Genomic DNA, 25,610 nt, shown 5'->3' with positions numbered 1-25,610 from the left:
TTCACTTATGTAATTAATTTTACATAAATAATATTTAATGTGCTGTGTTTCTGTTTAATCATGAATCATAAACTTGTAGAGTAAATAAATAATTATGTGCTAGTAGTTTTCTTACCTTTGCGACATCTCCTAACCAGGGGCAGTTACAGACTACCATCTTGGGATGGAGGGTCACGCTGAAGAATATATTGGTCTTTGGGTACGAAAAATTTCTGAAATTGCTTGGGTGTCAATAAAAAGCAGCAAATCAGTCAGAAGTAAGGCACCAAGTAAGGCGTAAACGACTTCAATTAATTTTGTAAGCAATAAAAGGAAGTAGCATTTCAAATATTTACTTTTAAATATAATTGAAGAATTTAAAATATTACTGTAATTGTTCACAAGCAGTCGAAAATTAAAAGGTCATTTGGTTCTCCTGTATATTTACAAATAATGGTTGATGAATTTCTCGCCAATTTGCTATGTTCATTTGCTCGCCCATGTGACGGTTCCACGTTATGACAATTTGGTAATTTACTCGTCCACGTTATGATAATTTGCTCGGTAAAATATTCTTAAAATTGGAATAGAAAAAAGAACAAAATCGAATTTTCAAAAAATCACCTCGAGGTGCAAATTTTCATGCTACAAACTTGTGTCGAATTTCGTGAAAAGCGGCAGAACGGTTTAGGCTCTATGCGCGTCACAGAGAGACATCCCGAGAGAGATCTAGACAGATATCCGGACAGAGATCCAGATATCCAGACAGACTTTGAGCTTAATTATTAGTAAAATAAAATAAAAGTATTTGAACACGATATGAATGGATGATATTGTTGACGATTTCAGGGGGCTCGACCCTTATGACGCTCCCCTTGTATGCACTTCTGTTCCCAACTTACACTCATAGTGTGAAAGTACAAAGGAAGAGTATTATCGACTGGAACAAAATAATGGCAGCAAACAAATAAAGAGCAATAGTTTCATGTAGGTTACAAGAAGAAAGAATATGGCTGCATCGGCTGCGACTTTGAGGAATCATCCTCAACCACCCGATATCGAAAAATCGATCTACTTTCACTCATGTAGGCCCAACATTTATTCGGTTTTGGAAAAAGAACCTCAGAGGCATTGGCCGGAGCGTCTTTGATTATTGACACAAAATAATGAAGAAAACGTCAGCGGGTATGGGAGAGTGGGGCAACGACTGGGGCTTCGTCAGAAGCTTCAGGCTCGGCTTCGATCAGTGACTTTTTATAGCTTTTCACGTAAACCTGTGGCAGCTGTACGGTTCGAATAACTGCAATGTGGTGAATTATCCGTGTGAAAGTGTGAGAAATCGAACAAAATCAATATATATATATATATATATATATATATATATATATATATATATATATATATATATATATATATATATATATATATATATATATATATATATATTAATTTGAATTTTTGGCATCTTGAATTCAAATTAATTTTTTCGCAATCAAGAGCGTGTGTGTGTATGAATGCGCGTGTGTGTTTGTGTAGGCGCATGTGTGTGGGTGCGTGTGTGCATGTATGTGTGTGCGTGTTGTGTATGCAGTGCTGTGTGTGTACGCGCGTGTGTATGTGTAGACGTTCGCGTGTGTGTATATGTATGTAGGCTTATGTGTTTGTGTCCGTGTGCAGGCATGAGTGTGTGTAGGAGTGTGTGTAGGAGTGTGTGTTTGTGTCTGCGCGCAGGCATGAGTGTGTGTATGTGTGTGTAGGCGTGTGTGTGTATGCGTGTGTGTGTGTAGGATATGGAGACGGTTTTTGGAAGAGGAGCAGCATCGTGAGGCCGGTCGACGCGATGGCGGTGCTGGTAGAGGGAGGTGGTGGGAAAATAAAATCATAGGTATTCAAAACAGTCAAGTGAGAACAATAAGCAATCGTGATTGCTAAAAAAAAAGAGTTCTATTGCAAAAAGATCAATACTGACAGGTGCATATGAAACATGGTCCATGTCTTAAACAGATGAAAATATTAATTCTTCGAAAGGGAATTTTAAGAATTATTTTTAAAGGAATTCTAGAAAATGGCACGCGGCGGAGAAAATCAAATTTGGAGCTCATATAATGAACATAAACATCATTAATTTCATCAAAATACAGCAAATAAAATGGAATACTTTGCTAAAACTTGACCATGGAGAGACGGCGAATGAACCTGAAGCGGAAACAGAGCACTTAATTTCGTTGTAGGTATCATCGGAGAGATCGTCCGAGTAGTAAAAACTCAACTGCTTGCGCGTTTTCGGTGAATCTACCTGTTACAAAATTAAGTGTTCTATTTCCTTTCCCAGTTCATTCACCATCTCTCCGTGACAACTGCTCCCTTACTTTCAAAAGTAAAAGGCTATTGCTTCAAAATTAGCGATCGGTCGAAAAATGATAACATGCACCTGTTTAGAGAAAGAAGAAATGACTTAATAAGTCTGTTTTACATTTTCCTCATGGTTATTATTTCCTGAAAAATGAAATAAAGTTTTGAATTGAAAGAAGAGAGTCGATTATGGTCACCTGTCCTGATTTTCGAGGCTGTTTCCCAATTTTTTTTATAAGAAGGTCATTTCATCAGAAACGACGTTAAAATTTAATAGCCCAGTTTTTTTTTTTACAAGTTAGGTTTAGAGGCGCCGCCCACCTAACCTGCCCCCACACCCATTTTGACCCCCCCCCCCCCCAATGTTTTTGGTACGCTTATGCTCCCCTTGTACCTTGTATCCGCCCCTGGAATGGTTGCACATAGAGAAATTGAGAAACAAAGTTACCCTGGATGAGTGTAAAGCAAAGTCACCCAGTCCCTTATTTTTATCTTCTCCAGCCAGTCGGTGGAAAAAAAAAAAAAAAAAAGAAAAGAAAAAAAAGCAGAAATCTTGAGTAAACGCAGAAAAAGAAAATGTCGTTCGGCTGACATTTGCACTGGGTGAGGGAGGGGAGGGAGTGAACGATGAAAAGTTGCTCCGAAAATTCGATTTAGGAGGAAAACGGCGAAGTGAGAGTCACAGGGTGGGGGGAGCACGTTTTCATCATACATCAGAATAATGTTTGCTTTGTTTTAAGAAAACTGCACTGGAATATGGTTTTGGTTAAAATATAAAAAGCTGTTATCGATCGGGACAAGAATCTTGAAGGATAAAAAACGTAACAACGTTCTTTTAATGGAGTTCAGAATGGTATTGTATTCGAAGAGCTGATTTTTTCTTTAGTTATTTTTTTTTAATTACACAAAAGCTGAATATTTTCTGGATTAATCATGAAATAAAAGGAAGAGCAGAAAGAGGGACACAATGCAGTTTTAATTTGCTATCCATAAACAAATTAGACAAGGATTAAGAACATTTTTAATAGGGAGCAAAGCTTCGAAATTATAATTTTAACATTAATAACTTCCAAAAATTTAAATGCACGAAAAATGAACAAAAATGAAACACTGGCAAAAAAAAAAAAAAAAAAAAAAAAAAAAACAGTTAGCAAATATTTGTTATTAATTAGAAAACCAATCCCCTGTTGCATAACTATATCACATGTGTATGTTTCAGGGTTACAAGCAAGGGCGTGCACGGGCAGGGGGAGGGGAGGGAGAGAGAAGGGATATCTATTGGCCCGGGTTTTAAAATGCGTGGTGAAATATTTTTAATGATAACGAAAAAAAAATCATTTGTGACACTTATTTCGATGCTCGAAAAATCTATCTTACATTTGTTAATTAAATGTTGGGTTCAAAAAAAAAAAAAAGCGCAATTTGTGATGTTTTTCTTTAATATAATTCTTAATCCGTATTTAGTGATATTAACTGGTTTTTAACCCATTATCCTGGGCAGCCACGGGGGGGGGGGGGGAGAAAAGACACCTGTTGTCCCGGGCCCAAACCTGAAGGAGATCCAATATTTTTAAAATTAGGGGTGAAATATAAGGGTAAACAATATGGAGGGGGCGTAAAGGTCATTGCTGACGGTCCCCAACATTTCTGTGCACGCCCCTGCCCATTATCCCCTATTTTAGAAGTTGTATTGGAGAGGAGCCGCTAGTAGAATAGCAATTTTCACTTCTAGTATAATAGTGCATTTTTTAAAAACTTTCTTAAACGAGAAACAAATTGTATTTCCTGTACAGTCGGATCTCGACTTACGCGAGGGATGCGTTCCAAGATCCCTCGCGTAAGTCGGAATTTCGCGTTGTGAAACAGCGTATGTTTAGAAATTTTTTATAAGCATACTCAATTATTTCAGACATGTGTTAATCCCCTTCAAATTGTTTCAAACCATTTAGCTATATATTACCGTATGTTTTATAAAGAGTTGACTTTTTACTGTATTTAAAAAAAAAACGTTACTATTTAACATGATTACTCTGTTATGAAGCACAAAATCAATGATCAATAAGATACATGTACTTTAACAGTGGGGTACTTACAGAAAGAACATTACTGCATTATAATAGGACTGAACAGTAGATATCGTAATTTTAATTATAATTTTAAAATTTATGAAGTTTATGCAGTGGGGGGAACACCACTATTTCTAGCCTGGCTTCCATTTTCATGATGTTTGTATTTTGCTCAGACACTACTTTGCGAGCTTCATTATTAAAACTAAGTTCTGAACTTTTGCGGATTTCCTTTTCTTGAACTTTAATTGTACATATCGAAGATTAACTCATACCTAATTGTCGTGCTACCTTCGAGGCACTTTATAATTGTTTAAGCATCGAGAATCTTTACCTTTTCTTGCATTGTCAGAAACTTTCTGTTTTTCTTTCCACTTTTGCTAACTTGAGATGAAAGACCTTGTTTGGGAACAATTCTGTTTTATCAACGTTCATAAGAAGGGGAAAAAAACCGTTTAGAATCGGAGCGGTAATTTGTATAAACTAAAGCAAAGCGTTGTTTAGACTGATACAATGTGTGAACTTCCGCTGTCAGTGATGCTAAAGGGATAAAAGTCTATTCCCGAAACCAATATTTAGTGTCAATGAAGCCCATTCTAATGCTCCGCTGCTAGTTTCCAAAAAAATTTCATGTTGCAAGTGAGTAATTTGCGTCAGCAATAAAAAATTCATTACTCATAAAAAACTCGCGTTATAGCCATTTCGCGCAAGTCGGATCGTTGTAGCGGGATCTGACTGTATTTCATGTGTAGGTTTAGTTAGTGGCGTAAATTGAATTTTTTTTGAAATAATTAATCGTAACATATGGTAATCAGAGGCCAAAAAGCTTAGGAGGGACGCAGCCCCCATTAGAGAAAAAAAAAGTTGTACGCAGAGATATGCTGACTTCCAGATTGTTCACTTTCTAATTTTTTTTTAAATTTCCGATGGAACACTTCCTGCATTGCAAAACCAAAAAACAAATGTGTAAATACAGTGGCTCCTAAAAGTGTTCGTACACCTACGACTTTCAATAAAATAGGACCTTATCCATTGGTTAGAATTAATATTTTGGAACAGGTATTTAATTATAAGATATATGACCAATTTTCAACAAAACTACATGAAATTCTTTTTAAAAATACTAAAACTTAATTTTTTAAAAATCAAATATCAAAAAGTGCCGGAAATTTTATCTCACAAAAGTCTTCGTACACTTTAAAAAAAATGTCTATATATTATCGAATAATCTATCTTTTTATTAAATTATTATTTAGCAGAATATGATGCAGTGTCAACAACATCTTTTACACGTCTGGGAATAGATTTCATTCTTTTTTCTTTTTTTTTTGCGTAATTTCTGAGCATGAGTTCAACCACACTTCGAGTCTTTCTGTTTCTAGCTCCATTTTCGTTCCAAAGCCGTATTTTCGTAATCTAGCCTCCAAATATCTCTAAAAATACTACATTAAGTTCAAATCTGAAGATTGAAGGGATATTTTCTAAACTTTAGGACAATTTTTGAGGCATAGACGCAAACGTTGAAAACCGTGTGTATCTTATCGTTATTTTGATAAAAAATAAATTTGTTTCCGATAACCAAATTTTTGGCTAAGAGTTTAAAATTGGTTTTTAAAATATTTAAATGAACAGCATGATTCATTATTTCATCAAAAAAGTTCAAACTACCAAGTCCTGATGCTGATATGCACCCTCGCACAAGAATACCTTCACCGTCCTGATTCACTAGTCCAACTAAGTCCTTAAGATTAAGTTAATAATTTTTTTCTTCTATTTACAATTTTCAACAACTTAACCAAAAATGTTGAATTCATTTTTATCTGTAAGTAAGAGGTAATTCCAAAACATTTTGAGCTTATCTATCATGCCAAGAAAATTTCTGCAGAAAGAGGTCCCATTTAATCCAGCTAATCAGAGAACTTGGCGGACAATTTTAGGTGAAAATTAAAAGTAAAAAGTTTCATTTGACTCTGCAGAAACTTTTACAGCACTCAAATGTGTATTTTTCATAATTTTTTTTACTGTACATCTCCGATCACGCTTTGTCAACTTTGTCGGTTGCCCTTTTCTTACCTTGTTTACGGTCCGATTATTTTCTTTAAAGCATTTTATCAAGCACTTTACTATAAAATGGAATAAACTAACTAATTTGGAGACATTTCAAACCAATTTACCACTACTGTGAGGAAAAAATTCAAATTTCGAACGGTGTTTGTGGTTTTTTACGAATACCAGCGATTTTAAAGTAATAATCACAATATTAAGGAATAAATAAACAAAAAATGAAAGCCAAATGACTTTTAAGGGTCAACACAATGCAAATATAATAAAAAAACGACATATGATAATTTTAATCAGGAATTTATTCAAAAATATTTGAGTGTACGATGACTTTTGTGGCGTATTATTTTTCTGTCTCTTCGTTTTTTGATCCATTTCAAAAATAATATCCGTCAATATTTTGAAAAAACTACAGGGTTTTATTTAGAATGACATAGGAATGATGTGAAAAAATATTGGACTTCATATTCGAATTCAGCTTTGCGTTAATCTGGTTTTACTAAAAAACTTCAAGGTGTACGAACACTTTTGGGAGCCACTGTAGGTACTTTTCAACATATTCGGTTCAGAGCTGGAAACAGAGATATACTTATTTACCAGATGTACACGTTTCCCATTTTCATTTTGGCAAAGCATGGATTAACGAATCATGCCTTAGTTATTTATGAAGTTATTTTTCTTATTTGAACTACAAAAGCCAGAAACTCAGGTGATTTTTCTATTGCATTGCTAACCAACTAACGGATAATGAAAAGTTCCGCGTATTTACCATCTAAAACTTTCCAGAAACTCATCATTAACCATTGGCGCGTTTCAGAGGTGACTCAACAGCACTTCCCCGATAATGTTGCCAAGCAAAAAGAGCCATTATCTTTCTTGCCGCCTTCTCCAAACGATTTAAGTTCCAACTTAACCCTGAAACAAAACTATTTCCTTTTTGGGTGGAAGAAAAGAAAAAGAGAGGACGAGGGAGGGGGGATTTCAACTCCTGCATCTCTATCCCAGTAATTACGCCGGGGTATCGATTTTCTCCCGGGATCTGGAACCCCTTGAAAGGGACAGGCCGACTTACCCGACATTTTGGTTTCAATACGGCTTTGGATCCAACCCTATTTCTAGTATTTATAATTACGCTATAATATTCGCTGATTGTTAATTCGAAAAACAATTGATGAAGAGTTGAGTGAATTGCCACTTATGGTAAATCTAGAGATAACCTACTCACAAATTCAACAAAAATGCATTGGGAAATGTTTAGTGTAATTTACCTCCTTTTTACACCTTATTTGTTTTTTATTTATATTTTTTAAATCTTCTTCCCCATTTACAGAATCAAAAATTCAAACATTCATCAGGCAACACATCTATAGCTTGGTGCCTAGTTTTCTGCAACGAAGCTTTTCTACAAATACTAATTTTGCCACCCGAAAGTTTTGGAACCAAAATGTCGGATAAGTCAGCTTCCCTTATATAGTGGCCTCAGGGATCGAGTGTTAAAGAAGAAATGTGCACATGACGTTACCTTTGCAGCCCCGATAAGAATAATTACATTTATTGATTTCTCACCCTGGGACAAAAAAAATTGCATGCAGAAAGAAATGTTGGAGAAATCGAGTTTTTTTGCGTTTTCCCCCTCTCCGGAATCTTTTCCTCCCCCTCGTCAAGAAAGATTTAGAAACGAGCTGATGTGTGCATCACATGACTTCCTTTTACTCCAATTTAATGTCATTTCCTCATTATTGGCAATTTTAATGTGATTCAATTGTTTACTTTCCCAATATCACCAACAGTGGCTAAATTAAAACCGAATTAAAAATAAAAAATCCACCAAAATTGTCGCTAAGTTGGAGACAAAATTTGGCGACCAAAAGACAGGTGATATATCGCCAAGTGTCCGACAAATTATAACACAACTTGAGTTTACATCGAAATTAACAATGATATCCCCTCAAAAAGGGGCAAAAGGCCCCCTTAGGAACATCCAAATGCAACCAAAAGGGAAGGTGCACAACAAGACCTCACTAGGAGTGTACGTACGAAATTTCAATTTTCTAGGACATACCGTTTTTTGAGTTATGCGAGATACATACGCAAATACGCACATGCATACGTACATACGGACGTCACGAGAAAATTCGTTGTAATTAACTCGGGGGTCGTCAAAATGGATATTTCGGGTGTCTACGTTCCTAGGTATATATCCTCGTGTGGCCGGGTCGGGGAAAAAAAAAAAAAAAAAAAGAAAATTAATTTGAATTCTGAAATTTTGAATTTAAATTATGCTTTTCGCAATCACGAACTGAGACAGGACCCTACTCATTGGAGTTATTGTTTCTAGAAACAGCTCCTGTCCCCCCCCCCCCAAGCCTGCCTCTCCTCCTGGGCGGTTACGTGTGCATAGTTGTGTGTGTGCGTATACCTGTGTGTATGCACGTAGGCGTGTGTGAGGGTATGTGCGTGAAGTCGTGTGTGTGTATGTGTGTGAAGTCGTGTGTGTGTATGTGTGTGAACGTGCGTGTGTGTAGGACATGAACGCCTCCGACCAGGAGAAGCGGGTAGCTCAAAACCGGAGCAGCCGCGCCGCGCCGCCAGCAGAGGACGGTGGGCGGTGGTGCTGCATAGACTTCTGGTTCAAGTTGAAAAAGGCACGGACACCAAAAACGGTCAAATGAGAACAATAAGCAATCGTGATTGCTCAAAAACTCAACATTCATTCGGGGGTGAGAAAAATGGAAATTAAGGCCGATTTTTGAGTGAAAATATTTTCGCGAATACAATACTTCCTTTTTTGTAAAAGGAAGTAAAAATAAAAATTGGTACAGATGCTATGATAGGAAGTTTGCGCCCTAACCCAGCAGCATAAGTTATTGATTGTTTCATTTTCATTGCGACCTACGTTCACTTATTGAGTGAACGTAGCGTGCGTCCCTCGTATAACACGGTTAATTCTTTCCGTGTAGTATCGAAACCGTGTTACACGAGACTTTTTAAAAAATAACTTTTTAACTTAATTTTTACACTAATTAATCATGTACATAGTAAAAATCATGTCCATATGCATCGTGTTGTATAGAAACCGTGATTCGTGTTACATCGAAACCGTGTTACACGAGACTTAGAAATAATGTAAACTAGCTGCGTTTCCCGGCTTTGCCCGGTTCACCTTGAAAATAAAAATTGTGTCAAGTGACGTATATTCAACAATCAGGCGTAAAAAATAAGTAAAAAAAAAAACATCATGACTTCCTTTCTAAACAATGACGACAGATATTAAAATACTTTTAAGAAATTAAATCCAGAAAGATGGATTTAAAATGCGTAACCATGGAAACATTAAATAAAATAGGTTTAAGGAATTAAAATGCGAAAGAAAATGGTTCACAATTTGAATGGAATCGAGATTTCTGAAACTTGATTTAAAAAAGCCTTGTAACTTTTTTTCCTTTCGAGATAAAAGCTTATTTTTCGACCAATAGGTCGAGTTAATTCCGGAGTAAAAAAGGTCGCTTTTTCCAATGGCGTCAAAAAGAAAGCTGTGGGACGACTCCTTCACTTTTTATTGATTTATTTTTTATTGATTTATTTAATGAAGAAAGTAGTACCTAAATTTCAGCTAAGCCTAAAAAAATTCGAGCTAAAAACGCAAATAACTCCCGCTGTAATAAAGTTAGAGCATTGAAACAAATAGCGAAGAACGCGGAAAATTCCACCCTTTCGAACGATATGTAATATTAATATGTGAAAGTAATTTTTCATCCCCATATTCGGGAATTTATTGAAAATTGGGCATAAATTGGAATAAAAAAAGAACAATTCATCGCATTGTTTTCGAACTGGTCTGCAAACCTTCTCAGGACTTAAAGGAACAAACTGTGAAAATTTCTGCAAAATCGGCCGGGTAGTTCTCGAGTTTAGCGAGTTCAAACACACAGACGCTTTTTGGAGACTTCATTTTATACTATGTAGAGATTAAGGGATGTGTGCCGTGTTATATCGAAACAAAGTTTCATAAAAACAAAGTACAAACTTATTAGAGGTATCAAACATTCACATAATGTGTTAGACAAAGATGAAATTCTATCTTTTTTAAAGATAACATTCGTGTTATATCAAAGCCATGAAGTAATAAATTCAACTTTCGTACTGTGTAATATCGAAACCGTGTTATAATTATCGCAAATTTTGTATCATGTAATACCGAACCCTGTATTACAAGTTACTGTTATACGCAGGATGCCTGTATTTGCATTTCGTTGCATTTGTGTTTTGTTCGTGGATTTGTTTTTGCCTATATCAGTACATATAAAACCATTACAAGTGGCACGAAAAAAAGAGAATACTTTTCCTTTTGCCGAGTAGTAATATAATTCTTTACTGAGACCATAGAGGCAGGTCTGGCTTCTGGGGTAGGCGACCTAGGCGGCCGCCCAGGGAGGCAGATTTTAGGGGCGGCAAATTTCGAAGTTGAAATATATTTTTCTTTTTCATGAATATCTGTTCCAACGCCATTGGATTCACTGCTTCAATGCAAAAAATAAATAAATAAGATTAATAATAAGTAGTAATAATAATTTAGCGTGTGTATCAATACTTGGATATGCAAAACATAGTTCGGAATTGAACTAGAAATTCAATTTAATTTTAGAGGCGGCTAACTGCGTTATTTAAAAGTCTTTTGATCATATCAGTATCTGTTTCAGTACCATAAGATGCACTACTTTAATGTTAAAAAATTAAATTTAAAGTGTGTGTCAGTGCTTGGAAATGCAATACCCAGTTTGGAATTTAACTAGAAACTTACTTTTATTTCAAGCACTTTGCTATTAATTTTATTTTATCAATATATTATTTTATATTACTTTTTTTGTAATTATCATTCAATGGGGGAGGGGGCGGCACTTGTCAAAATCGCCTAAGGCGGCAGAGCTACTAGAGCCGGCCCTGAATAGAGGGCAGATATTTTCACCAGTTCAGGTAGTTTTCTTAATCTTATCATGCTGTCCAACATGCAAACTAAATTTAATCAATATTTCCCACGATCATTCTAAGCTTCACTGCTACGTCATGAATTTTGACAAAAAATCAAAAATTATGGTTGACAGCGAAAGCAATTGGCGTTTATCTCACAGTCTATGTTTTTCAGAGTTGTTTTGTTTAATATATTTCATTTTCAAATTTTAGGTTTTCTCACGAAACTGATGTCCTGAGCTGTAAAAATTATGGATGACGACTGAGTGGTACTGGCTCTAATTACGTCGCAGTATAGCTGCTGGGAGAAGCAAGGAGGTGAGGTGGCTGTGTTATTTCGCAATTTTCCTCATTTTCTCCGATTAAATGCCAAAATTTGGATATGAGGATACTCTTTCTCCTGCAGTCGGATGGATTGATTGTTATGATCTACCTAGTTAGCACTGCAGAAGAAATCAACTGTTCAGTTTCATTACAATTTTGACAAAATTGAAAATCACCAGATGAATTAATTGGATTAATCATTTCCTTAGCTTTACAAAACTGGTGAACTTTTGTTTTTACGTTCATTAAAAGCATATATTGACTTTAGTACGTGTATAATGTATGGTAAAAATACCAAGTTTAAACTTTTTATTATTTTTTTTTATTTTTTATTCAAAGCACTTACCACCAAAACAATTACAATTGCTCAGATAACACTCCAGTTACATAACTTTGTGCTTTTAACTAATAACTGAGCCCCACATTTTGATAATATTAGCATTTCTAAAGTTTTTTCGCGCTGAAGGAAGATTTTTTCGATGAAACTTTTCAAGCGATTGCTTAATTCTTGGAGTTGGAGTACCTACCCCCCCCCCCCCCCTCTCTCTTGTGAATTTTTTTTTTAGTTCTTTTTAGCTTGGGGTGAGTTTTTAAATTTTTAACATCACAACGTTTGCTGTCTCACAATTATATTTTTTAAATACAATCTAACCAGATGAAACAGCCAAAAACACAGCAAGGTTTTAGAACAGTACTATGATTTATCAACATTATGAAAGCGAGTTTTCACATTGAATAATTTAGTTAGCACGTGAGTCAGTTTTGTTGAAACATACAACAGGCAGAACATGTTAAATACTAAGTCCAATCACTCTACAGTTATAATTGCTGGTATAGCTTCACTACGGAGAGATGGTGGATAAACTGGAAGCGAAATCGGATCGCTTCATTTTGTAACTGGCAGGATCAGCGAGATAGCGCGAGTAGTAAAATCTACTGCTTCAGCGTTCTCGCTGATCATACCTATTACAAAATAAAGTGTTTTATTTTCCTTTCTGGTTCATCCACCATTTCTCCGTGGTCAAGCTATAGTGGGAAGTAAACATTCTAAAGTACTCATGATTTTCTTTCAACCAATGCCTCCTCAATACTAAATGCCTATCGCATTTGCCTCAAAAGTGAATTGCCGATACATGGTAATGATAAGGAAAACAGTACCGCCCAGTGGCCATCCAACGATAGCGTAGCTATGGCGAAGGATCCAATGAATTCAAATTAAATTGCTACAGTTGCTTGATTTCTAAATTAAAATTTAAAAACTTGCAAATCGCTAATTTGATATTAGTTTCAAAGAACTCCGATAGATGGCAGTATAACTCGTACGTCTTTGAGTTTGTTTTTGCTCTATGTTAAAAACCAGAAAACAATAGGAATTCAGTATTAAAGAGGCGTTGCTTTCAGCTTAAGTCCTCAGAATTTAACTTGAAATACGACAACATCAAAAATGTAATCATACACACACACACAAATAATTATAATAATAATAACATCAAAGTCGAAGTCAACATTTAATCCCTGACGCTAAAGCGTGGTGGTTAGACATAGTGCTGAATAATGAAATCTGATATATCCAGCGATTTGATCCAAGGGCATATTTTATAATGTTTTTAGAAAAGAATTTCTACCTGAGTGTATAAAATTAAGGATTTTTATACACTCAAAATCCAGGCTATACTAATAAAAACTTTCAAGATTCCATTGCTTCTTTCGAAGAAAATTGCATGATTTTGCTTCAAGTTTTAATTGCTAATTTTATAATGTAAGTAATTGCTGTTTTTAAATTTTACAGGTAAAAAGTCACTGCAACGATACAAATGGTAAGTACAAAAATAGCACAACGCTGATGGACCGCACTAATTGGAACCCCCATCAATTCGGATTTGTGTATGACAAACTAAATATGCATTTAAAAGAAAACTTCACTTACAGTGAGGAAAAATGGTTTAGGTATACTTCACTAACAGTTTAACTGCTGAAGAATTTTCTTGCGAATAAAATGCGTAGTTTTTTTTTTTTTTTTTTTTTTTTTTTACAGATGAGGGGGCTCCGCCACCAGCTCGCTGACGCTCACCAAACTCCAAAGATTGCTTCGCAATCTTATTTGCTTTGCAAAGATTTATACCGTCGATTAGAAAGCATCAGATTAAACAAAGCATTACGAGTTTTGTTTCGAACAAAATGAAAATCCCCCTTTCCCTTCCATAGAAAATAGAATTTGAGTAAAAAACTCACAATTATAATACAATTGCGCTCCGACCCGAAGATTAAAAAAAAAAAAAAACTTTATAGAAATATGCATAACTAAGGTATATATATATATATATATATATATATATATATATATATATATATATATATATATATATATATATATGGCACTCGCACGGCTTTGCTGCCCGTAGTAGAAAATTAAAAGGTCTTTTGGTTCGCCTGTATATTTACAAATAATGTATGGTGAATTTCCCACCAATTGGCTTGCCCATGTTACGGTTCCACGTTATGATAACTTGGTAATTTACTCGTCCATCTTATAATAATTTTGCTTGGGAAAATGTTCTTAAAATTGGAATAGAAAAAGAAAAAAAAATCGTATTTTTGAAAAATCGCTTCGAGGTGCACACCCCCGTGCTACAAACTAACTTTGTGCCACATTTCATGAAAATCGGCCGAACGGTCAAGGCGCTATGCGCGTCACAGAGATCTAGACATCCAGACAGAGATCCAGACTTTCAGCTTTATTATTAGTAAAGATTATCTTACTTTGATTTTAGAACACAAAGATATGCTAACTTAAAGCATTCAATTTTACAGTACTTTTTGTTTGAAATATATGGTATTAGTATAACAGGAATCTTTCCTTTTTGGAGTTGTTTCATGCAATGCAATGAAGAAAAAAGAGCCCCCCCCCCGAACAAATATTGATGTAACTTTGCGTAAAAGTAACATATGACTTATCCTTCCAAAATCAAATAAAAGTGCTACGTCCAAAGCTCAAGAATTAGCACTTTTATATCCCCAGATATCATTTAACGCATCTTTAGTTAACTTTAATCTGCATTAATTGTCTCATGAATATTCAATAATTGATTTTTCTTTTGAATTTAAAATAAAAGTTATGTACAAATGGTGAATGCTTATATTGCTGTTTTAAATAAAGATGATTTATCAATTAAAATCAATTTAATATCTTATACAGATTTCTAAACTTTCTATATTTTTCACTCTACACACAACAGAGAATAAGGTAGTAACAAAGTTGGATAGTATTTATCACTAAAATAATAACAAATGTTGGTTGAGTTATGCCTTCCAATGTGCCCCACCAGGCGGACCAAAGTGCCCCACCCGTGGGGCACGTCGGTCCACTTTACGAGGTTCCGATAAAAAATTAATATAAAAAAAGTTTATCAATTCAACACTTCCAAAAAAATCTATGTTGTTCAGAAGTGTTTAGTGAAACATTGTAGAAAATCGAACTGCTCATTAAAGTTTTTAATGAGATAAAAAATGATATGTAAAAAACGGATCAACGTGCCCCACGTCCCATTAACTGTAAATAGAAGAAAAAAAAAGAGGAATTAAAACTTAAGAACTTAGTTGGATCAGTTAATTAGGACGGTGAAGGTGTTCTCGTGTGAGGGTGCATATCAGCACCAGGACTTGGAAGTTTGGAATTTTTTGATGAAATAATGAATCATGCTGTTCATTTAAACGATTTAAAAAACAATTTTAAACTATTAGCCCAAAATTTGGTTATCGGAAACAACTTGGGTTTTTTTTTAAATCAAAATAACGATAAGAAGCACACGGTTTTCAACGTTTGCGTCTGGTGCCTTGTACACTGAAATGACACCTCGTACCTTTGGTTAGAAAATTACAACATTGAAACGAAAAGCGAACTAGAAGCAGTAAGACTCGAAGTGCGGTTGAACACTTACTCAGAAATTGCATTAAAAAAAGGAAGAAAATGAAATGAAATCCCAGAATTCCTAGACGTTTACAAGCTGTTGTTGATACTGCATGGTGTTCTACTAAAAAATAACTTAGTAAAAAGTTAGATTTTTACTATAAATATTTTTTCTAAGTGTCCGAAGACTTTTGAAAGATAAAGTTTCTGGCACTTTTTGGTTATTGGTTTCTTAAAAATTAAGTTTTATTATGGTATTAAAAATTTACATGTAGTTTTGTTAAAAATAGATCATAGATCTTATAATTAAATACCTTTTCCAAAATATTAATTTTCCACAATGGATAGGGGCATATTTCATTGAAAATTGTAAGTGCACGAACACTTTTGGGAGCCACTGTACCTCACATTGTTGCAAATTTCACACATGTAATTTTTCTTGAGTAAACTTTTTAAAATCTACAACTGCTATGAATACTAACTACTCTCTACTCTTAAACAAAACAAAACAAAAAGTATCGCGCTTCGCAGCAATCTAACGATTAAAACATTTCACTTATTAATAATTCAAAAGTACAGTAAGTTCATCTATTTAATTTACCTCCGAAGACTCCCTTGTTTTGCGTCCTTGTTTGTCGGTAAGGAAATAAAAAACCTCGAGATTTTAAAATCCTTTGAATTTTAGTACAAGAACAACGTTTAACGATAACATGTATGAAAAAAAACTTCAAAATCATTCTAAACATCAAACTAAAGACAGACGATAAAAAAGTTTTACTTGCTTAACTCGGGAAAATGAAAAAATGTTGAATCCTTTGTTTGTTATAAAAATATTAAAAAAAAAAATTCCATTAAAATAACAAAATAACACAGAAAGCAGTTTGCTAAGAATAAAAAAATAATATTTGATACAAAAACGACAGTAAATTGATACACTACTACATTTTAATTCTTATTCTATCGTTTGATTGACATTATTGTACGGAAAATATTTTTTCGATTCGCAGTTTCCAGAGCTTAGATACGCCATCTTGCGGTGACTAAAAAAATTAGCCGAAGAGATAAAACACTTCAATTTTGCGCAGGATGTCTGATTGGGTTGGTCTTGGTTTTACTTCTTCCAGCGGCCATTACCCAGAGACTACTACGCCTTGTATACTTAATTTAAATTGCGAATACATATTTGCAAGCACGACATTTCTTTAAGTAAAGAGTTTGTTTTTATACATTTTAGTGTCTTTAAATATGGAAAAATAAACAAATAAACGAAAGCTAATGAGAACATGTATTCGTTTTTTAAAAAGTTAGTGAACTTATTCGAATAGAATATAGAATTTCACGCTATAATCCAGAACTTTATTTTTAAGTTTAGACTTCGGCTCAGGTACATCAAAAATTCGCAATTTTTAAAGTTAACACGGACTGATTTAATGAATTTGAGTTATACTGAGCTCAGCATTACTTTTCCAATTGCTCATTTCTGTTCAAACAAATTGAAACTAAATCGAGTAATGATTAAAACAAAATTAAACATTTTAGCTTTCATATTATAAACATATATATATATTTTTTACTAGCGTAGATTTATTTAACTGATAATGAAAATCGTATAATACCAAACAAAAAAGCCTATAAAAAATTGAACTCTGCAGAAAAAAATACAGACACGTAGTAGATGATCTACCGGTGTATTTAATTAGTTCCAAGACACAGAATTTTAATTTGCAACCTAGGGACTAAATGATTAGTTACATATAAATCGCTTTGTACAGAAATAAAAAGAATAAGAGGGTGACGATGAGGTTGAAAAGTAATAATAGTCCTAAATGTTCTTTTATTCTTAAAAATGTTTCTTGGTTGAGTAGAGTGTGCTACATGTTGGAACGTAGGGCGATATCTGCTGTCTTAATGCCTAAACAACTTAAGCCTTGGTTTCCTAGGAGCCAACTCGCCGATCGTCGGCGTTGCTCCTCGCCGAGGAAAAAACTTGATTTTTCTGCGCATGCACGCCCGAACTAAATCGACGTCGTGAATGGCCACGCTGGAATCCACTTGACTTTGATTTCAGCGTCACGGCGAGGAGTGACGTCGAAGATCGGCGATTCGCTCCTAGGAAACCAGGATTTTATACAACGGATCCAATAAAATAACCATCTATATTTTGTTTTTATTTATCTTTACGCTGATGACGAACTGATTCGCCATTTTGGGTTTTCACCTTTATTTAGCCTACTTTCCCGTAAGTTTTTAAAAAGAAGAAAAAAGCATGACAAAAAACTTAATGCTTCTTCAAAATTGAATTTAAAAAAAAAGCAAAAATAAAATTAAATAAATATTGATCGAAAAATTAAAAATACATAAGTAGAGTTTTGAGATGGGAAAAATATGTCTGTCGGTCAGTCACCCCACCCCACTCAAATTTCGAGGAAATAGTCTGATTCATAGGGGAATAGTCTGAACACAAATTCATTCATCACTCTGCAGTGCTACGTCTAAGCAGTATTTTTCAATGCAGGAAAAATGTTTTTAGCAAAAGCTTCCTCCCTTCTCTCAAAACTATTTCATGGATTTTTATAAGCCATTTACCAATTTTTTCAACGGGATTTTCAAATACAACGTATTATTCAAACATATAAGTATTAACTTATATTTCCTAAATATTTTGGGTGTAAACTGAAAGTATTCTTCTTTTATTATTAGTCCATAAAATTAAATTATTTTTAGGGCAACGTTTTGACCATAAAATTACGAAGTAACAGAGAGGGGGGAGGGGGAGAAAATTGCACTTTAAAGTTACTTTATGGCGAAATTAACATGTTTTGTTGACATAAAAATTTGTCCACTTGTGAATTTTCTTCGTGCAGAAACCAATATCGAATTTGAAGAACATGGTCTCTAATTAACATGGTGCCCAATTTCACCAATCTGAAAATTTTCTAGTTTCATTTTGAAGAAAATACTTAATGAAAAACTTCGTTATAGTTATGGACTGTAGTAGATATTTGTTGTAAAATTATTTTAACAAACGCGTCTGTACACCTTCAAAAATATTATCTGTCTAAATTGTGTTAATGTATAAATGCCACTTGGGAGACAAAATTTCCTATCAGTTGGCGAAGTAGGAAATAATAAATCAGATTGTAAGTCACCCGAATCCGGAGGAGCCCGCCTTGGTTTCAATAGATGCACCATCGCCACAATTCGGGCAGAGCTCAGTTGGGAAGTATCTAGAAACACTGCACCCATGATAACTGCTGAGACGGACCACAGGACTTTCAGACCCAGGGATTCAACGACACATACTCCTCCGATTTCCAGCCCAGCGCCTTACCAACTAGGCTATCCGTGTCTAAATTATAAAATCAATGATAACAAACCGAAAAATTTGGAAGTGATTGCACTTACTTGCAAATTTTATTGTTCCAGTGACGTGGTTTAAACCATTGCTTAAGTATTTACGTACAAACATATTGAATTGGAAAAAGAGATTGAACTTTTTTTGAAAAACCTAATAATATGTGGATATTAAATCTAAATAAAGGGTAATTAGACTGAACTATAAAGAGAGATGTAAGTTACTGAAGGGTCACGAAGGGGGGGGGGGAGGAGGACACATTTAAACGACTGAAAATCTCAATTCATCGCAAGTCATTCAAGATACTCCCCCAAAACATTTTTTTGGGGGGTGGAAAGTCATTAGTTGATTATCGTGTTAATGCCGATTGTTATTTAATTCCTAAGTACCAATATTATTTTTAAAAAAAATCTCGAAAAGACAAAGCGGTAACTTTTTTTCTATACTGAAGCAATTTAAGTACATGTAGATGGCTAAAAACAGTTAAAAAACGTAATTATTTAACAGCTGGGTGTTATTTTACGGATAAATTGAACGTAAGCTATTCGTATTACCACTTTAAGCTCCTGATACCACTCATAGATGGCAGCACTAAAAAGAAGTGTTCACAAAAGAAAACAAAATAGATTCAATACGTTTTCAATGACGTCACTATAATTTAATACGTTTATTATCAATAAAAAAAAAAGATACAAATTACACAAATGCAGTTAACTCGCGTTTTAGCAAAATCTTTGGAAATCCTGAACTCAAATTACTCAGGAAGGATGTCATCATTGACAAGTTTCTTAAGCTAAAAATATTCAAAATATCATCAATTATTAATCAAGGGTTTCAGCCAGGGTTTGAAACTTTTTTTTTTTTTTTTTTTTCAGATTGAAAACGTTTTAAGTATAGTGCCTAGAAAGACTATAGGCACTATAGTTTAAAGATATGTCCATTACTTTGTGTTTCTCAAAGTTATAATTTTTGCACAAACTTCAGGTTTTTCATTTTTTTATTCCTAGATTCCAACTAAATGTCAAAGAAAGATAACACTAATGATTGATATTATTTTAAACTAGCGCACGGTATCCACACGGCTTTGCCAGTAGTAGAAAATTAAAAGGTCAATTGGTTCGCCTGCATATTTACAAATAATAGATGATAATTTGGAAATTTACTCACCCAGGTTTGATAATTTGCTTGGTAACTAATAGTTAAACATTGGTACAATGTTCAAACTGCTTCGAGTAATAAAGAATTTTCAAAATATATGCTGCATTTATTTCACAGAGAAAACTCAAATTAATATTTCACAAGCTTCAGTGTTCATATCAAAAATGTATGGAAAAAAAAGCTAAATAAAAATAAATAATGTTAACAATATTTTATCACTTTAAAAAATGTATTTGAAGGAAAGTTTCTAAAGAATTTTCCAACAAAATATTAACGACGCCTAGAACACATTTTCAATTTTTTTTTTTTTTTTTTTTAAACAGAGAGAAATTTCACATTCCCTTCCGGTAAAGAAAGGTTTGTTTTTATGATAGCGATTTTTGAGAAGGGTTCGTTTTCACAGTTGTGAGTTCTTCTAATCGTTGATGTTATTGCGAATTAACACCAATAAAACGAAGGTTTATAATTGTTTTCTTCTCTATTCCATTTTCCAATACAGGTGCATATTCTGTATTTTTTCGCGTAGTCTGCTTTTATTCCAATGAGAACGATTTCGGTGGCGCCATCTATTGAGTAACTAAAGCGTACATAGGCAAATATAAATTTATTATTTCAGAAAGGGCATAAGTCCAATGAATAAGTCCAAAAACTTACGCCCTTTCTGAAATAATCGATTCATATAGAATTAAAGTGCACTTGTTTTTGCTAAGTGGATAGTTATGAGACATTTCTAAATCAAATGCCAATAAAAATATTTCAATAGAAACTAAATTGCTACCGAGCAGTGAGGTAACTGCTGTTTAAGCGCTTATCCCATAAAAAAGCGAAAGAGTTCTAATATGGCCACTGATTTAATGCTACTTTAACTTATAACCGACTACGGGACTGAGCCCATCACTCGGAGGGAGGGTCGATCAGAAGAGGCATCAGTTACTCCCTCCCAAGAAAAAATCTAAAATAACTAGTTTGGATAAAAAAGAAATGGAAAATGCAAAATACATAAATAATTAAATAAAAAGAGAAAATACTACATACTCAAGGGTGCTCAGCTGGGGGAGGGGGGGGGGCATGGTGCAGATGAGTGTGTCATTGAAACTTTTTATCGGGAAGGGTGTTTTGAGGGGTAATTCTCTTTTTTTTTTGGGGGGGGGGTTCCCTTGGGAGGTCTTTGCGATATTTGGAATGTGCACCCCTGATATACTAGATGCACCATTCATAAGGTCAGGGTTTTCCCCCTAAATATGTTAAATCATGCATAAAAATTCCCAGGACTACATTTCATTTATATTCATATTAGTTTTCCTTTTGCGTAACTAATCAAAGCAGGAGCGGATCTAGAGGGGGGGCCATGGCCCCTCCCAAAGCCTTGTGGTTGTAGGAATTTTTTTAAGGAAAAAAAAAAGATAAAAATATTATGAGAAGATAACAAAATTTAACACATGTATTTTACTGAAAAAGAATTATAGGCCATAATTGGGAGATAAATTATATCCCTATCCTCAAAACAAAACTTTTATTCCCAAAATTTTTCTCCATCTTTTACATCATTTCTTGATTCACACTACAGACACTTGGACGATCTCTAAATGCTGCGGTTCTCAGAGTATACCTATTGTTCACATGACCAAAGAGAGCCTACATTTTCGTTTTTATGGCTTTAATTTCGAAACTAGGAAGAGAACCCCCTTTTCCCATGCCCTTTCACAAATGCCTTGACCTGTAGGAAAAAATTGCATTTTCAGTTTTTTATTTGGAAAAAAATGTCAACGCAAACTAGCTTATCCAGCTCTTATCACTTAAGTTGCTTAAAAGCAACTTAAATGAATTTTTTTGGGACTTCAATTACAAACGAGTTTTGATAGGACTCCCTCCCTCCCTAGTTTATATCGTGATGATAGCTTTAAAAGGAGGTTTTTTGGAGGAGCTCACGAATCTTCCATCCCTTTCCAAAATATGTACAAATATAGTTAAAAATCGAATTTTTAGAGCCTCAAAGGCAAAATGTTTCCAGGAAGGAAGGATTCTAAGCACCTTCACACTTCCTTTAATGTAAGCAAACATTACGTAAAGGTGCATTTTTAGGCTGCACAGCTGAAGAGCTAGAAGAGCACCCCTCCTCTTCTAACTTCTCAATGTACAATGACAGAATATTTCGGCTTCTAAGCTTTATTTTCAAAAAGTATTTTGGGGACAGCGCTCGAAACCTGACCTTTCTCCGTACATCGTCAAAAATAGACAAAATGCGTTTTTAGTTTCCTAATTTTCAAAAATTACTTGGAAATTTAAATCTTAAAACATTTTCGGTGGAGATTCCTAAATCCACCCCCTCACCTAATGTCTCGATACCCCGAAAATAGAGTTTTTAAAACTTCATTTTAATAAAATTTCTGAGGAGTTATCAGGGCCCAATTTCCCAATAGGCAGAGTAGGCAGCTGCTCAGGGCGGCAAACTTTTCAGGGACGACAAATTTGCTATTATAATACACATTTTTTGAATTAAATTGTTATTCTTGAAAGTAAAATATTAGCATTCTTTCATTTTCCACAGAGACAATTTTTTCTTGCAATTTAATAATGATTACTTTCACACATCTTATGAAAGTCAAATGTTTTTCAATCATGGTATTTGGCAAATAAAATTTTTTTGGGAGATCAGTGATCATTTCATCGGGGCGCCTCAGAATGTGAAGCGCCATCAGTTCTTCATAAGTTTGACAGTTTTAATCTGGGGAACACTTTTTTTTTCGAGTTTTTGAGTCAAGGATATTTTGTTTCTTTTAAGGGGGGAGGGGCGGCCCTGGGGAGTACAAAAATTTCGGATGGCCCCTCCCAAAACAATCGGCTGGATCCGCCACTGAATCAAAGGAACGGTAAACACATACAAATGACAAAAGAAGCATTTGGACCGCACACATACAAAGGAAAGAAATAACAAATAGACAAACATTTTGGTAAAGATAAAAATAACAATGATTTTATTTCATAAAGGAACAAGCAGCACATCATAAGGTCACACAGCAGTTTTCCATTGATTTACAAGTTCCCGTGGAAGCTTATATCGAGTCCAGCAACCAAACCTTTCCAAGCAAAGGACGGAACTTTCCGTATATCTGAACACACATTTCTTCGTGGCAGGCAACACCAACATGTAAAATCTTGAAAACATCACCGCCCCAACAATATCTTTTGCTCAAGATTAGCAAAAATTACCTTTCATATCTGCACTTGTACAACCAAATTTAGCCATGACATTATTTCTGAAATTGTCATCTAGATGTACAACTTTCTCTCTTCCTTACGTAGAACAACATGCTGTTTTGAATTACTCATACATATTCAGGTGTATGGCAAATTCAAAAGCATTTCTTTACTATTAAGGCTTCTGATAGTCAAGTTTAAATTCAATTATCTACGTTCTACAAAAAGAAACTATTGAATAGTTTCAATGTATCAACTCTTGCATAGCAAACTTGATAAATGAGTTTACTTGAAAATTGGGATAATGTTTAGAAAAAATTACAAAAGGATATTCTTATTTGCCCTGAACTTATAAGTAATTAGAAGATTAAGAATCATACTCAGCAAAAATAAACATTTTAAAAATTACTCTTTTGGATTTATAAGACTTAAAAGATATAAAATTTCAGCTCATTTTTAACTTTGCTATTGCAGCTGTAGCATTGCAAATATTCATAATGTGGAGATTAATTCCATAATTAAAACATATCTCCATATTTTAAGATTCTTAGCCTAGAACCAGAATAAGGAATAGAGATTCGAACCAGGAAAGATTAAAATAGAAATCACATAATAGGAGAAAAAAAAAAATATGTGTCTTATTTCGAAAAAATGATTTTTTCTCATGTTATAGGTTTTTACAATATTATATTGGAATGAATCAAACAAAAATAGAAGTTCATTCATTTGGTTTCATCTCATTGTTTACTCTCAACTTTTTTAAAATTCTTAAGCTCGACTTTTTAGAAGGCATTAACAAGTTTAAACAAATACTTTTTTTTGTACACATGATAGAAATTCAAACACTTTCAAGAACAAGTTCCATGCATTTACTACCAGTCAAAAATTTCTACCATTATGTCCAAAATTCTCCAACAGCATCCATAACAGCAAATATTTATATTTCTCTTAATTTTATCAAATTTACAAACTAAGAGAGAAGTTGCCATTTCTTTTAAACCATAACAAAACATAATTGACATGTTGATTGTTAAGAGCTTGAAGGGCAAAAAATGTTTTTAACCATTAATTAACAATAAAATTCCAAACATGAATTTTCCAGAAAATAAAAAATAATATTTTAATTATTATTATTTGAAAAAAAACTAATTTTTGGAAAATTTATGTGAAAGACTACAGTTAATTTTAATAAGATTTTTATAGCTTGAGATTATTTTTTGTACTATAATCCATAATAAGAAAACATTAAAAATTGTGATGTTCATATGTACGTATATACAATTTTGAATTAAAACTAAGAGATATAAATAAATAAATAATTTTAAAAATGATATCCATAAGAACACTTATTTTCATGAAATGCATTCATTGTTTTTCTCAGATCATTATAACATTTTCCCTTCTTCTATTAGCAATTTACTATAATACATTGTAAGTAATAAAATTCAAATATTTTAGCAAATAGATTTTTTCCCAGTACAAATAATACATCAAATTATCTTAGAATAATGAAATAGAACTAACAAAATACTGGGAAGATCACAATGAAATCTGAAACCTTTAAATCATCTGTTTTACTTCAAAGACATATTTCATAAATAAGCAAAATTCGTTAGTTTATAATATTTTTCATTATGTTATTTGATTTGAAAATGGCAGTTTCAGATTTAGCTTTCATTAATCAACTGAAAATCATCCTAAAGAGAATTTTAAAAGTGCATTTAAAGTTTTGACTCACTTTCAGTAAAACCATATCATGTACGTTAAAGCTCTTTTTTATAATCACCAATTAATGCTTATCAAGAAAAAATACTTAATTTTTGCGTAATTGCAAATTTTCACACTAGTTAAACGTTTTACATATTGCTACACTAAAATTTATAAGTTCAGTAAATGCTTAGCAATAACTCTACAACTTAACAAGATAATTCGAATGCAGCATTAAATAGCTAAAAAAAATAAAATAAAAAAAAAAAAATCCCTCAAGAATGATTTAAGTACACAAAAAGAACCAAAATGTGTGAGATCAAAATTAAAGAAATAAAAACTAAAAGAAACATTTGATATTTTTTAATAACAATTTTGCATTACTGTATTGTAAGAACATCTCATCATTTTCCTTCTTAACTCTAATACTAACTTTAAATGCATTATTCATAGCACTGCACTCATTGCAAAGAATACTTTTAGGTAAATAAATAAATGAATAAAAATCCTATAATTTGTAATCTGTAAATTCATA

At 33.6% G+C, this 25,610-nt stretch overlaps 1 protein-coding gene and 1 long non-coding RNA gene across 2 annotated transcripts in view; one reads left to right on the top strand and one right to left on the bottom strand.

Moving 5' to 3' along the window:
• Positions 1-13,995, top strand: part of LOC129216268 (uncharacterized) — a 92,358-nt gene extending 78,363 nt beyond the window's left edge. Inside the window, exons 4-5 of the long non-coding RNA XR_008580179.1 lie at positions 11,640-11,744; positions 13,540-13,995. This is a non-coding gene — a long non-coding RNA (uncharacterized LOC129216268). The remainder of the gene's footprint in view (positions 1-11,639; positions 11,745-13,539) is intronic.
• LOC129216790 (patj homolog) overlaps positions 1-25,610 on the bottom strand; it is a 692,348-nt gene that overhangs the window by 110,437 nt on the left and 556,301 nt on the right. The gene's annotated exons all lie outside the window — the stretch shown is intronic.

This window comes from Uloborus diversus, chromosome 2 (assembly GCF_026930045.1).
Source record: "Uloborus diversus isolate 005 chromosome 2, Udiv.v.3.1, whole genome shotgun sequence".
In the NCBI taxonomy this organism is placed as follows: domain Eukaryota; kingdom Metazoa; phylum Arthropoda; class Arachnida; order Araneae; family Uloboridae; genus Uloborus; species Uloborus diversus.
Note: the sequence above shows the minus strand (reverse complement) of the source record. Positions and strands in the feature narration are given on the sequence as shown.